Here is a 12,056-nt window from a genome sequence, read left to right on the forward strand (position 1 = left end):
AAATCCAAGCCACGTGTGCCACGTGCCACGCGGTGGTGCTGAGACTTCCTCTGCCCGCTCTGCTCCATCATTCCCTGTCCCATGCCAGGCCCCTCGGGCGACACAGTCCCTTTGGAGGAATGCAAAAGTGGGCCTTCACCTCTCAAACACGTCAAATGTGCTTGTATTTAAAAAATACAAATGATGGAAACCTGTCATCGAGGACTCTGAAACCAAAAGGAAGTGGGATTATTATGGACACTTAAGAAATAGGTCCAGGGGCTTTGGAAGACCCTGGGTTCATGTGTCCCCCTGTGGTCTGTGTGGGCGGAACTACAGCCTGTAGGACCGTGGCCAGACCATGCTGCACTGGGCTGTGACATTTAAGGGTGAGTCTCATGTAGAAGAACAAGGATGATGGAAATGTGGAAGGCGACCTAGAAAGGGGAGGAGTCACATGGAGGTCAGATAGTGGTCTATATCTGGGATGTCGTCCCGTGGAAGAGAATTTCAGTGTGTCAGTGGACGGAGGATGGGTGCAGACATGCAGCTGGGCACAGCTGAGAGGATGGGGACTCTCTCTGCTTGGCTTTAGGGCAAAGACGATGCACGCCTCAGAGGGAGCGCAAACACACAAAGAAGCACACTTCCTACCTTGGGCTGCTTTTGTTCTCAGGGCATACGAAGCCTCTCTTGAGAGGACCCGTGTCTTTATTATTCAACAAAGCAGGTGCCACGCGCGTCACGCCGAAGGCTTACTCCATCCCCCCTCAAAATTCTCCACTAGAGCTTCATTCCTTTAGCTTAGTGGATCTCAACTTTTTGGGGGTATGGCCTACTCCAGGAATGTAATGAAGGATACAGGCAAACAACTTGGCACATATGTTCATGGGATCTGCAGACACCACATACACACACCCCATCTGCAAATGCCACGTGATGCCTCTGGCTGCAGACTTTGGTTATTGCTAAAATGCAAACGCTCACGGAAAAGACGTAAGCTGAATATAATCTATTGCACAGAATGAAAAGGAGACCCGAGAGCTGTTTTTGGTGGGAGGCAAAGAGGACAGGCCCTACAAGCAGTAGATCTCTTTGTGGGTGAAAGAAAAATGGTTTCTGAGAAGCAAGGCTGGAGGCTGAAGAGGCATCCTCTCACCTGAGGATCTGGTCCAGGGCTGTCCCATCCACAGCATCAGAAACCAACTCAAGTTCTGGATCATCTGAGATGAGCTATTCATGGTGCCCACCTATGGGAAGCTTAGACGAAGAACCACCCTCAACCTTAGGGGCAACAGAGCTGAACAGGAGGGAGAAAAGGTGTGTTTTGATGCATTTGAGGAAAATGTGATTCTATCTGTATGATGGGACCTTGGGACTTGGCTTTGAGAAATAAGCCAGGTACCTTTCAGGCAGGGGATGAAAGGTGTGGCTTATGAATGGTGGGAACAGAAGACACAGCATCCTGGCACAGGGGCCATGATTCCGGGTGAGAAGGGGTGGGAAGAGGCCAAGAGTGAAACTGCAAACATAGTTTGGGGCCAGACGGTCCAGAGTCTTGGAAGGTTTGCTGTGGAATTTGGGCTTGGTCCTGTGGAAAATGGAAAGCCACGGAAGGTCCTTCTGGGAGTGACCTGATTAGAGAAGATAACTCTGCCTCGGTGCAGAGGGGGACTCCTCAGGAGGCTGACACCTTTGGTGGCACCTATTGGTGTGGGATCCCTGCTGCTTTCCTGTCTTAGCATTGAAGGTCGCAAAGTTAGACTAGGGCCACAGAGAGAACCCCCACCTTGTCAAAGGCTCTGACCGCACGTCCTTGGTCCCCTTGTGCTTTTTTTTCCCTATAGAAAACACAACACTGAAGGGATAACTGTGAAAATTCCCCCTTGGAAAAATCTTTCCACGCACACCTAGTGAATTATTGCTTATACAGTCTGTGCATAGTTAAAATGAAACACGCACCACTATAATGGAAAAGAATATAAAAAAGAATGTATATATATGTATAGCTGAATCACTTTGCTATACAGCAAAACCTAACACAGCATTGTAAATCAACTATACTTCAATCAAAAAATGAAACACGCATCCCCCTTATGGCTCTACATCTACCTTTTCTGAGGAGGGTGTCTGTGGTCCTAGTTTGCTTCTCCTTGACTCTCAGCGTGTCTGAACTGTGAGCTATACAGGGGTCATCTGTCAGATCTTCAGCAGGTGCTTCCTGGGCAGCCCAAGAAAGCCAAGAGGGGGCCATGTGGGGTGGGCAGGGGTCACGTTCACAGGCAACTCTCTTGGTTCTGTTTACAAGGTCAGATGCTCCAGCCTTAGGCTATTACAGGCTCCAAATTGAGACCGCTAATACCAGGTGGGCTCTCGGAGGCAGACAGTCCACCGTCTCACTTGGCATGTGGACACCACGGGCTTCCCGCATAGAAGGATGTCAGAGGTTGTGGAGACATGAGTGGAGGGCCAAGCTACGCCCTCCACTTGGGAGGGGTCCTGAAGTTGTGTTTACACGGCAAGTGCTGTTTTGACTAGGTTTGTGGGGCACTGGGCACGGAGGGGCTTTATGGGATGGGGCCGGCATCCTCACTGCCTCCCCCTCCGCCCCCACTTTGGCTTTGTCTGTGGCTCTGGAGTCACAGCTGGGTGGAGGCACGTGGCTGTGCCCTCAGAGGGGCTGCTTCCACCTGGGAGGGCAGTGAGGCTGTGAATCTCTCTCCCTCCTGCGGTGTCTGCTTCTCTCCCTTCCCTGCGTCAAAGCTTTGACCCTGATGTTTGGGAATCGTTTGTAAGAACAAGTTCGGTCCCAGGTATGGAGGACAGACCCCCCGGCCAGGAGTCTTTCCGGATGGTTTTGGGCCTCAGGCCAGCAGTCTGGACATCTTGGCTGGGTTTCTTAACAATCTGAGCTGCCTTTGTGAAGTGATATCACAACCCCCTACCCTTCAGGTTATGACGACGACCGGGGAATTGGAGAATGCTTTGTAAATTTAAAAGTGGGACACTGACCTACGGTATTGGCAGATGTCTTCATCATTAGAGTCACAATTATTCCCCCCCTCATCTCCTGACCAACCCTAGTCATCCCTAAGGTGTGGGAAGTTGGAGCTATAATGTGGCTTCTGGAGGTGCCCTGAAGTGGTTTAAAAGACTTATAACATCAGGGAGTCCACCTCCCTAGACCCCATGATAAAATGGAGGTGGAAATGCTCCTCTCTCCTCTGCCATTCTCCACTTACCAGATTTAATTTTACTTTTTGTGAATTCTTTTTCCTTTCAAGTTCATCTAAATTTGTTATGGGGAGCAAGGAAGGGTGGGTACACAGATGAATTTGTACTCAATTCTGTAGCATCCCAAATGCCTGCCCCAATTGTCCTTTCCTGAGGTCTTTGTACTTGAATAGTAAATCTAGGATCCAATGAAGTGAATATATAATGGTTGAATTTCTGATGCTAGTGAAAACTTAACCACATCTCACATAAAAGAGAACAGGGGCAAGAGGTATTCAAACCATGCAACACTGCGATCCACCTTTTCCTCTTGGTAAAACTAACCCTATTTGGGAGTGTAGTATCAAAAATTCAGTATGAGAAAAAAATTTGCAAAGTCAGCACAGTTAGACTAGGGATCAGACTGATTAAAATGGAACATAAGAGGGACTTCCCTGGTGGCCCAGTGGTTGACGATCTGCCTGCGAATGCAGGGGACACAGGTTGGATCCCTGGTCCAGGAAGATCCCACATGCCACAGAGCAACTAAGCCCATGCTCCACCACTACTGAGCCTGCCCTCTAGAGCCTGAGAGCCACAATTACTGAGCCCATGTGCTGCAACTACTGAAGCCTATGTGCCTAGAGCCCGTGCTCCGCAACAAAAGAAGCCACCACATTGAGAAGCCCGCGCACTGCAAGGAAGAGCAGTCTCTGCTTGCCACAACTAGAGAAAGCCAGAGTGCAGCAAAGACCCAACACAGCCCCCCCCCCCCCCCCCCGCCAAAAAAAGGAATATAAGACTGTGAGTTACTTAATACAGACGTGGGAAAATAGTCGTAGCTCTGCCCTGTGACATGGCTCAGGTATTCATCCCAGTGAGTGGAAGGCAGGGTCAGACCGTCTCTGCTGGGTGTGATGGAGCCTACAGCCCCGTGAAACATCAGTAAACTATTGGTGGCAAACCTACAATTTCCTTTTTGGATTTTCAGCAGTCATTGTAAGTGTTTTGCCTTTAGGAGTGAGACAACACAGACAGGCTCTGTGGTTGAAACTGAACTTAATTTGCTGTGGCTGATTTTTTTGTTCTCAGCAAAATGATTTTAATTCAAGTTCTACAATCTGGGGCTCATTTCTACCCTTCCTTTTAACTCATGTCCACGCCAAATCATTACCCCTTTCTTTCCATCTTCCCTTCTCTTTTTCCTTCTCTTTCCTTTGCAAAGTCACCATGGCTTGGAAGGAGCATGGGCCCTGCCATTTGTCAACAGAATGCCACAGGGGAGGTCAAGAGTCACGTCCCCAGGTGGGTAAGGTCATCCACCTCAAAGGGAATGGATGGATAAAATAGTATAGATGCGCTGGCCACTTGACAGTGTTCTTGCAGCCTCAGGTGCAAGGGTCTGGGGCCACAGCCTGAGAAAAATCCTGTTTCTGCTTTGAGGACTAGGTCAGCAGTGCTAGGAGTGGGGTTCTTGGGGGTCAGAGTGGGCTTTCAAACAAACACACGAGCCCCCTGTGAATCTAAAACTCCCTGCTGCATCTAATTGAGTGTCGCACTGAGTGAAACCTGGAACCATTTCTAGCCACATAACGCAGTGATAGAAAAGTCAAGGAGCAACCGGCCAGAAAAAGTTTCATGAGGCCAACTCTGAAAGGCTCAACTTGCCGCCTGCTGTGTTTATAACACAATCGTCGCTACCTTTCTCTGGAGGTGGACTGTCACTTCTGAATGCTTCTAAGAAGTCAGGCTCTTAAGAGAAAGCAGGTGCGTTGTTTGAGGAGCAACAACCTCAACAGATGTCTTGTCGGCCAAAGCAAGCAGTTAAAACTGCCTCTGCTGACACCTGGTGGACAGGAGCGCAGCATCCCTGCGCCAAAGACAACACCAGGCATGTGTGTTGAGGGGCCTTGGCTGCATCCTTCCTGACACCTAAGGAACGAGGGTACCACGCGGAACCACGAGAGGCCAGAGTGTTTACTTGTGGTTAGGTGACTCATCGAGACGCAGGCATGGAAAACGACAAACACAAGTGGGAAAATAAAACAGTAACACTGAAGCAAATGATGTATTACTGATTTCTTAAAAGTGTTTGATGGAAAGACGACAACAAAGAAGAACCCACTCCGCCCCCCTGCCCCAGACAGCTTCTTAAGAAATGACTCTACTGCTTGAGCCCGGACCGCCTCCATCCCAGGGAGACGGTGGTGCCCAGACAGAGACTGGGCTTTGCTGCCCCTGCAATCTGCCCTGAGCTACCTGCAGGTTTTTAACCCTGGGATAGAAAGAATATTCTTCCGAAGGAGACATAATGAAGACTGCTTTACCCCTAAAATCTGTTGAAGATGCAAATAAAATTCTCCTAATAAATACAGTTATGATGGTTTACCACTTCTTAAATGCCAAATGTGGGTGAGGGAGGGCCTTTGCATTGCAGAGTTCCTACAGAAATAGACTTCATAAACGTTGTACCACCTCCATTTTCCCCTTCAGTGGGTTCTTGTTTAATGCTGTCTGATGAAGGCTCACTATTTTGGCAAATTCAAAGATTTCCTGTGACCACAGTGCGTACCATACACAGCCTAGATTTTGTCTTTCAACAATGTGTTTTAAAGGTGATTTTCAGGAATGCATCAGAGCAATTATTAGTTCAAATTTGTAAGAATTAATCCATTATGATTAAGTCATGAAGAAAGGTTTTTTTTTTTTGTTTTTTTTTTTTTAAATGACACGACCTTTGTTAAGGGTTGAGTCAGGCAGTTGGGGTGAACAGATCTACCTAGGAAGGTGAGAAAGAAAAGAAGTCCCTAAGAGACTCATGAAGATACAATTTTCTTTTTTTTAATTTATGAATTTTAAAGTTTTATATTGGAGTATAGTTGATTAACTATGTTGTGTTAGTTTCAGGGGTACAGCAAAGTGCTTCAGTTATACATATACATGTATCTGTTTTTTTTTTTTTCATCTTCTTTTCCCACTTAGGTTATAGTTTCTTTTCCATCTGACTTTTAAATTTAGAATATAAATTTCCTTAAATGTGCTGGCTGAAATGTATGATTCTGATCAGAAAGTGTACAGTCAAAATACACATCCTCCCATGGTCAGTGATTCTAGGACACAGAGCTTCTCAACTTCCATGGCACCCTTAGTGTTTCAGTAACTGCTTCACAGTGACCCCAGGTAAAAGGAATAAACATTCTGCTCATTAAGTAAGTAGGTCCAAACCACCTAATAGTAGTATTTGCATGGTGTCTGACAGCTGTGGCTGTCTTTCCCTCAAAAATTAGACATTCCATTGTGTTCCTCTGCGTTTGCTGTGGACTCCCAGGGTGCTTTGGTACAGAGTTTGGGAACTGTGGCTGTAACTGCTTTGGAAATCAGTGAGACGTTCGAGGATGTGGTTTACCTGATCTCTTTTCAGCCCTCACTCTCTGTGAGCTCAGGGCTGCGTAATTTGACCTTTCAGTATCATGCTGCTGAGTGAGCCAGCCTGGCGTAAGCTGTGGAGGAGAGACTAGAGAGTGAAATCTCAGCTGGATTTAAGCTCATCTCAGGAATAAACAAGACTTGACCATCATTTCATAGTCTCCTGAGCGCCTGTCACATGGGAAAGTTGCGATGGAGTCGCTAAAAAGTAAAGGAACACAGCCCTTGGCTTGTCTTAGGAGGGGGATACAGTAAGCCATGCTATCCCTGGGGATTGCAGGAAGGCGCCTGGATGCCACCTTCTTAGGTGAGACCCTGACAAATGAGCATATTAAACACGCTGGCATACTTGTAAGAGGATCTCAATAAATCTATAAATGGCTGGTCGCCTGTTTTTCTATCCTGTTCGGTTTCTGACTTATATGTAGCAAGGAAGCTATGTATAAACTAAACTAGTTGTCCTCAAAGTCTGGCAAACGCCTGGAGAGCTCCTTACAACAGAGTCCCCGGCTCTGCCCCCAGAGTTTCTGATGTAGCCAGTCTGGTGGTGGCGGTGTGGGGTGGGGGTGTCTGGGAGTCTGCATGTCTCACAGGTTCCTGGGTGATTGGACTGTAGTTTCCAGAAACCACATGTTGGGAGCTATCTGCTTAAACCATTCGGGAACAAGTTAGAGGCACTGGGGCCCCATCTTGGTGGGCTACACTTGACACTGGGCAGGCACCCCCACACCTCCACTCCTGACCAGTCCAGTCAACTTGCTCTAGAATAACTGCTGATCAAGGCCCCCAGCTCCATGGCTAGAAAGTGTCCTTCGCTGAAAACCCCCTTGCATTTTAAGTGAGCACCTGGGACTCTGAGACCCTCAAGTCCCGTAGCAACAGAGTGACGATGAGACCCGATAAGGTGAAGGAGTTTTGCATCTTCAAAGAGGATGGCTTTGCACTCTGCTTACTTGTAATGACAGGCCACCACCACGGAGGCGGCAGGAAAAGCGGGTCTTAATCTCAAGGGAGGGGTGCACAGCAGAGTCAGCTGAGCATCCTTGCTCAGCATCTCTGGGGCCGGGCCCAGGAATGTGTACCCAGAAAAGGCTTCCCAGCTGCTGCTGTTGAGAGCTTCTGCTCATGAGAAAAGCACCGGAGTGTGAGCTGAATTGCCCTGCTGTCACCCACGTACCCCTGAAGCCATTCACCTGCTTACACCTGCCCACACACGTGCGCATTGATTCAGAGTCACCAGACACACTATGTCCTGCTTGACTGCCACAGGCCTGCAGGGAACTCTCTTTTCCTGCCTCTGGCCATGCTTCCTTGGTGGGGGGAGCAGATGGCAAAATCATGGCCAGTCTGGTGGATCCAGAGCACACTGCTCATTAAAAGCCATGAGCTCTGCACGGAGGGACCCGCTACAGCACCAACACATCAATGGCACAGAAGTACCTGGACTTCTGCACTCAGGCCACGCTCACCCTCTGCTCCTGCCCCAGGACGTACTTCCTCCAGCCGGGTTCTCCAGGGCAGGTCAGGCCAGCAGCATCACCACCCCTCATTAGAAATGCAGATGCTCAGGCCCTACCCCAGAGCCACTGAATCAGGACCTCTGAGGGGGAGGTCCAGCAGGCTGTGCTTTAACAAGCCCCCCAGGTGATGGTTCTGATGCTGCTGGGGCTCGAAAGCCCCTGCCCTTTGCTACAGATCAGAAGGTCGTCACGAGGCAGGGATGGCTCTGTGCCCCTCCCACCAGCTCCCCCAGTGAGCAGCCCAGAACGCTGCTAGGCACCGAAGCTAGGTAGCCCTACTTCTTGCTGGTCAGAGAGACTAAACACTCGCTTGGTGAATCATCCCTCGTTTCCCCTGGGTTGCATTTTCCATATTCACAAACCAGCTCCCCCTAAATCCTCTCCAAGTTTTTTACATTCCTTCCAGCTCAGGAAGCCAAAAACAAGATGCCGTGTTTCACCCAGGCTCTGTTTCCTGCTGCGGGGAGGGGCATTTCTGCAGGATCCTTAAATTCCCAACTCCCAGCATCGTGATTCTTTTCCGAACAATAGAAGGAGATTGCTGACTCCCGTCTGGCTCACGGCTGGCTCTAGGCATCTTTTTTTCTTGCTGTACTTGTGCCGATGCAACACAATAATGTTCTATTCATTCCTCTGAGTTAGAAATACCAACAGCTCAGCTATGCGACTGAAGGGTCCCCCCTCCCCTTTGGCTTATTTAGAGCCTTCCCACAAATAACACGTTTTGAAATATTATATGGCGTGTTCACTCTGAGCCACTTGGCTTTGGCAGGGACGGTCAGACCTTATCTTTTTATTATTGTACAATGCCTGGCACCCTGGAACTAGGATTCTTAAAAAAATGCCTGTTGGGTGAATCATATAGCCTCTTCCTGACGTTCTAACCTGATCCTTCTATTATGCCCTGATATAGTACAACCCACCCTCTGTCAGGGGCAGCGAGGAACCCGGCTCTCCCATTCATATCCAGTCAAAGAATGGGTTTGACCTCCTCAAGGTCTGATGGTCCACGGAGGCTCCGTCCAGCCCCCAGCCCCACTTGCACAGTGTCTGCACGGCCACATCTGGCCCTGCCGTAGCAGTGAGGCTCTGCTTGCCTCTCAGCACAGCTTTGCCAACAGCAGTCGGGTCCAGCTGTGGGTTTTTGTTTCCCAGCTGCAAAGTCAAACAGGTGGGACTGCTTAGCTCCTGAAACTCTGTTGGTCACCCTGAGCTGCACGCCTGAATTCCCTGGGGGGCTTTGCAAAGTCCCAGCATCCAGGCTGCATCCCAAGCCAATCAGTGTTTGATATAACTCAGGCCTCAGTCTTGTCAAACTGCCTGGGACATTCGGATGTGCAGTCAAGGCTGAGAAACATGGCCCTAAAGTGGCCCTAAAATCGTGTCCGGGAGGTCTCCATATTCTGCTCTTGTTCCCTTCTAATTTCTTCTCAACACAGCAGCTTGGTCAGAGTGGCCCTTTGAGAATATAATTCAGCTCGTGGCAGCCTCTGCTCTAAACCCCGCCATGGCTCCCATGCTCTGCTCCATTCACCTCTCTGTCCTGGTTTCCTACTTCTCTCCCCATTTCAGCTCTGTCAATCTCCTTGCTCTTCCTCCAACATGTCATTCAGGCCCCCACCAGAGAGCCTCTGCACCAGGAGTGTTCCTGTGCAGGAAATGCCCATCCCCCAGACACCTGCTCAGTCTCTCCCTCACCTCCACTAAGTCTTCCAAACTTTAACTGCTTGGGGATGCTCACCTTGACCTCCCAGTCCCTACTGTAACCTGCCCCTTCCCTGTGTTCTAAGCCTTCCAGACACCCATTATCCTGCACCACTCTATTTTCCCCACAGGACGCAGCATCTTTTAACATGCTGCACCATTTACTTCTGGTTTTCCTGGTGTTTTTTGTTGTTGCTTATTGTTTTGTCTCCCTCTGCTGGGAAGTAAACTCCTTAAGGTCCAGGGTCTTTGTTTTGTTCACTGACTCCCCCAAGTGCTCAGACAGTGTGTGGCACACAGCAGGCCCTTAACACACACTTAATGTTAAGTGAAGAACCGTGGTCCCTTCTGAAGGTGGTGGTGAAAGATGGGGGCTGCATGGAGGAGGGAAGGCTCAGGGATGCATGAGGAAAATGAATTTTCTCAAAAATGACAGATTTTGAGGGAACACTTATCATTTGATTCTAATTATAAGTCAAGGGAAGGGACTGCCAGGCAATGTCTAGGTTAAAAAAAAATCACGCTTACAGAGACAGAAAATGGATTTGTGGTTATCCAGGGCTGGGCAGTGTAGGGGTTTGGTACAGGGTGGGGAGTGGCTGCTAATAGGTACAAGGGCTTTTTTTGGGGGGGGTAATGAAAATGTCCTCAAATGAGACTATGGTGATGGCTGCACAGCTCTGTAAATGTGCTAAAATCCACTGAATTGTACACTTTCAATGGAACCTTGTTATGTAAATTACGCCTCAATAAAACTGCTAAAAATGCATACTTAAATGAAGCATCACAGACTGTTCAATTTAAAGCTGAAAAAGAAACATAGGCTGTTATTATTTCCTATCAGGCATGTGGATGTTTTCTGGCTTAGGTTTGCAATCAGAGGAGGGAGAGCCTTCCTTAGCCCTTATTTGCTTCCAGAGACATCTATTAGTCAATAATGCAACTGAAAATGCTCGATCAAGGCTTAACTCAAGAGTAATTTATTTGGATTAAGTGGCTTTCCCTTAATAACTTCAAGACCTCCCCCAATTCTGGTCTTTTTCAGGACTAGAAGTTTTGGGAAACAAGAAGCCACTTTCTATGAAACTGGTCTTCATATAGGTTTGACACTTTTGAACTTATAATGCCCAGAAAACTCCATCCATGTAGACATTTACCATCTATGGATGGATAGCCAATTGCCCTGCATGTTGCAGAGTTCAGTGTGTCTGTAGCTGTGGACTGAGATGCTGCTTGGCTGGCAGCCCTGTGAACCTCCCTCCCAGTCACCGCTGCTGTGGTTATCTAATAACAGGTATGGAACCGTGACAGCATGTTGGGATTAAAATGATGGAGACAGGCAGCTCACTGAGGACCCATTCTCCCTTCCCCAGGAGCTCAAGAGCACACCCTGTTAGGCTAAGAAGGGGAAAACCTCCTTTCTGCTCTCCTGCCCATTTCTCTGCTCACAACCCTTTAAAAAATATTTTTTATTTTACTTTATTTATTTTTCTTTTCTTTTTTAAACCATTAAAAATTGAAGTATATAGCCATAAAAAAGAATGAAATTGAGTTATTTGTAGTAAGGTGGATGGACATAGAGTCTGTCATACAGAGTGAAGTGAGCCAGAAAGAGGAAAACAAATACTGTATGCTAACTCATATATATAGAATCTAAAAATGGTACTGATTTAACCCAGTGGCAGGGCAAGAATAAAGATGCAGATGTAGAGAACGGACTTGAGGACCGGGGTGAGGGGGAGTGGGGGAAGCTGGGATGAAGTGACAGAGTAGCATTGACATATATACACTACCAAATGTAAAATAGATAGCTAGTGGGAAGCTGCTGTATAACATAGGGAGATCAAGTTGATGATGGGTGATGACTTAGAGGGCTGAGTGAGGGAGGGTGGGAAGGAGTTGCAGGAGGGAGGGGATATGGGGGTATATGTATAAATACAGCTGATTTACTTTGTTCTACAGCAGAAACTGGCACAACAGTGTAAAGCAATTACACTCCAATAAAGAGCTTAAAAAAAATTGAAGTATAGTTGATTTACAATGTTGTGTTAGTGTCAGGGGTGCAGGAAAATGATTCAGTTATACTATACACACACACATACACACACACACACACACGCATACTTATGTAACTGTTTATTGTAAACAAGACCCACTATCCCATTTTCTTATACAAAAAGGAAAACAGTGGGCTTTGGTCATCAACCTGTATTG

General features: G+C 47.8%; 1 protein-coding gene across 18 annotated transcripts in view; it reads right to left on the reverse strand.

Moving 5' to 3' along the window:
- THRB (thyroid hormone receptor beta) overlaps window positions 1-12,056 on the reverse strand; it is a 386,771-nt gene that overhangs the window by 113,863 nt on the left and 260,852 nt on the right. The gene's annotated exons all lie outside the window — the stretch shown is intronic.

The sequence above is a fragment of the Hippopotamus amphibius genome, chromosome 6 (assembly GCF_030028045.1).
Source record: "Hippopotamus amphibius kiboko isolate mHipAmp2 chromosome 6, mHipAmp2.hap2, whole genome shotgun sequence".
In the NCBI taxonomy this organism is placed as follows: Eukaryota; Metazoa; Chordata; class Mammalia; order Artiodactyla; family Hippopotamidae; genus Hippopotamus; species Hippopotamus amphibius.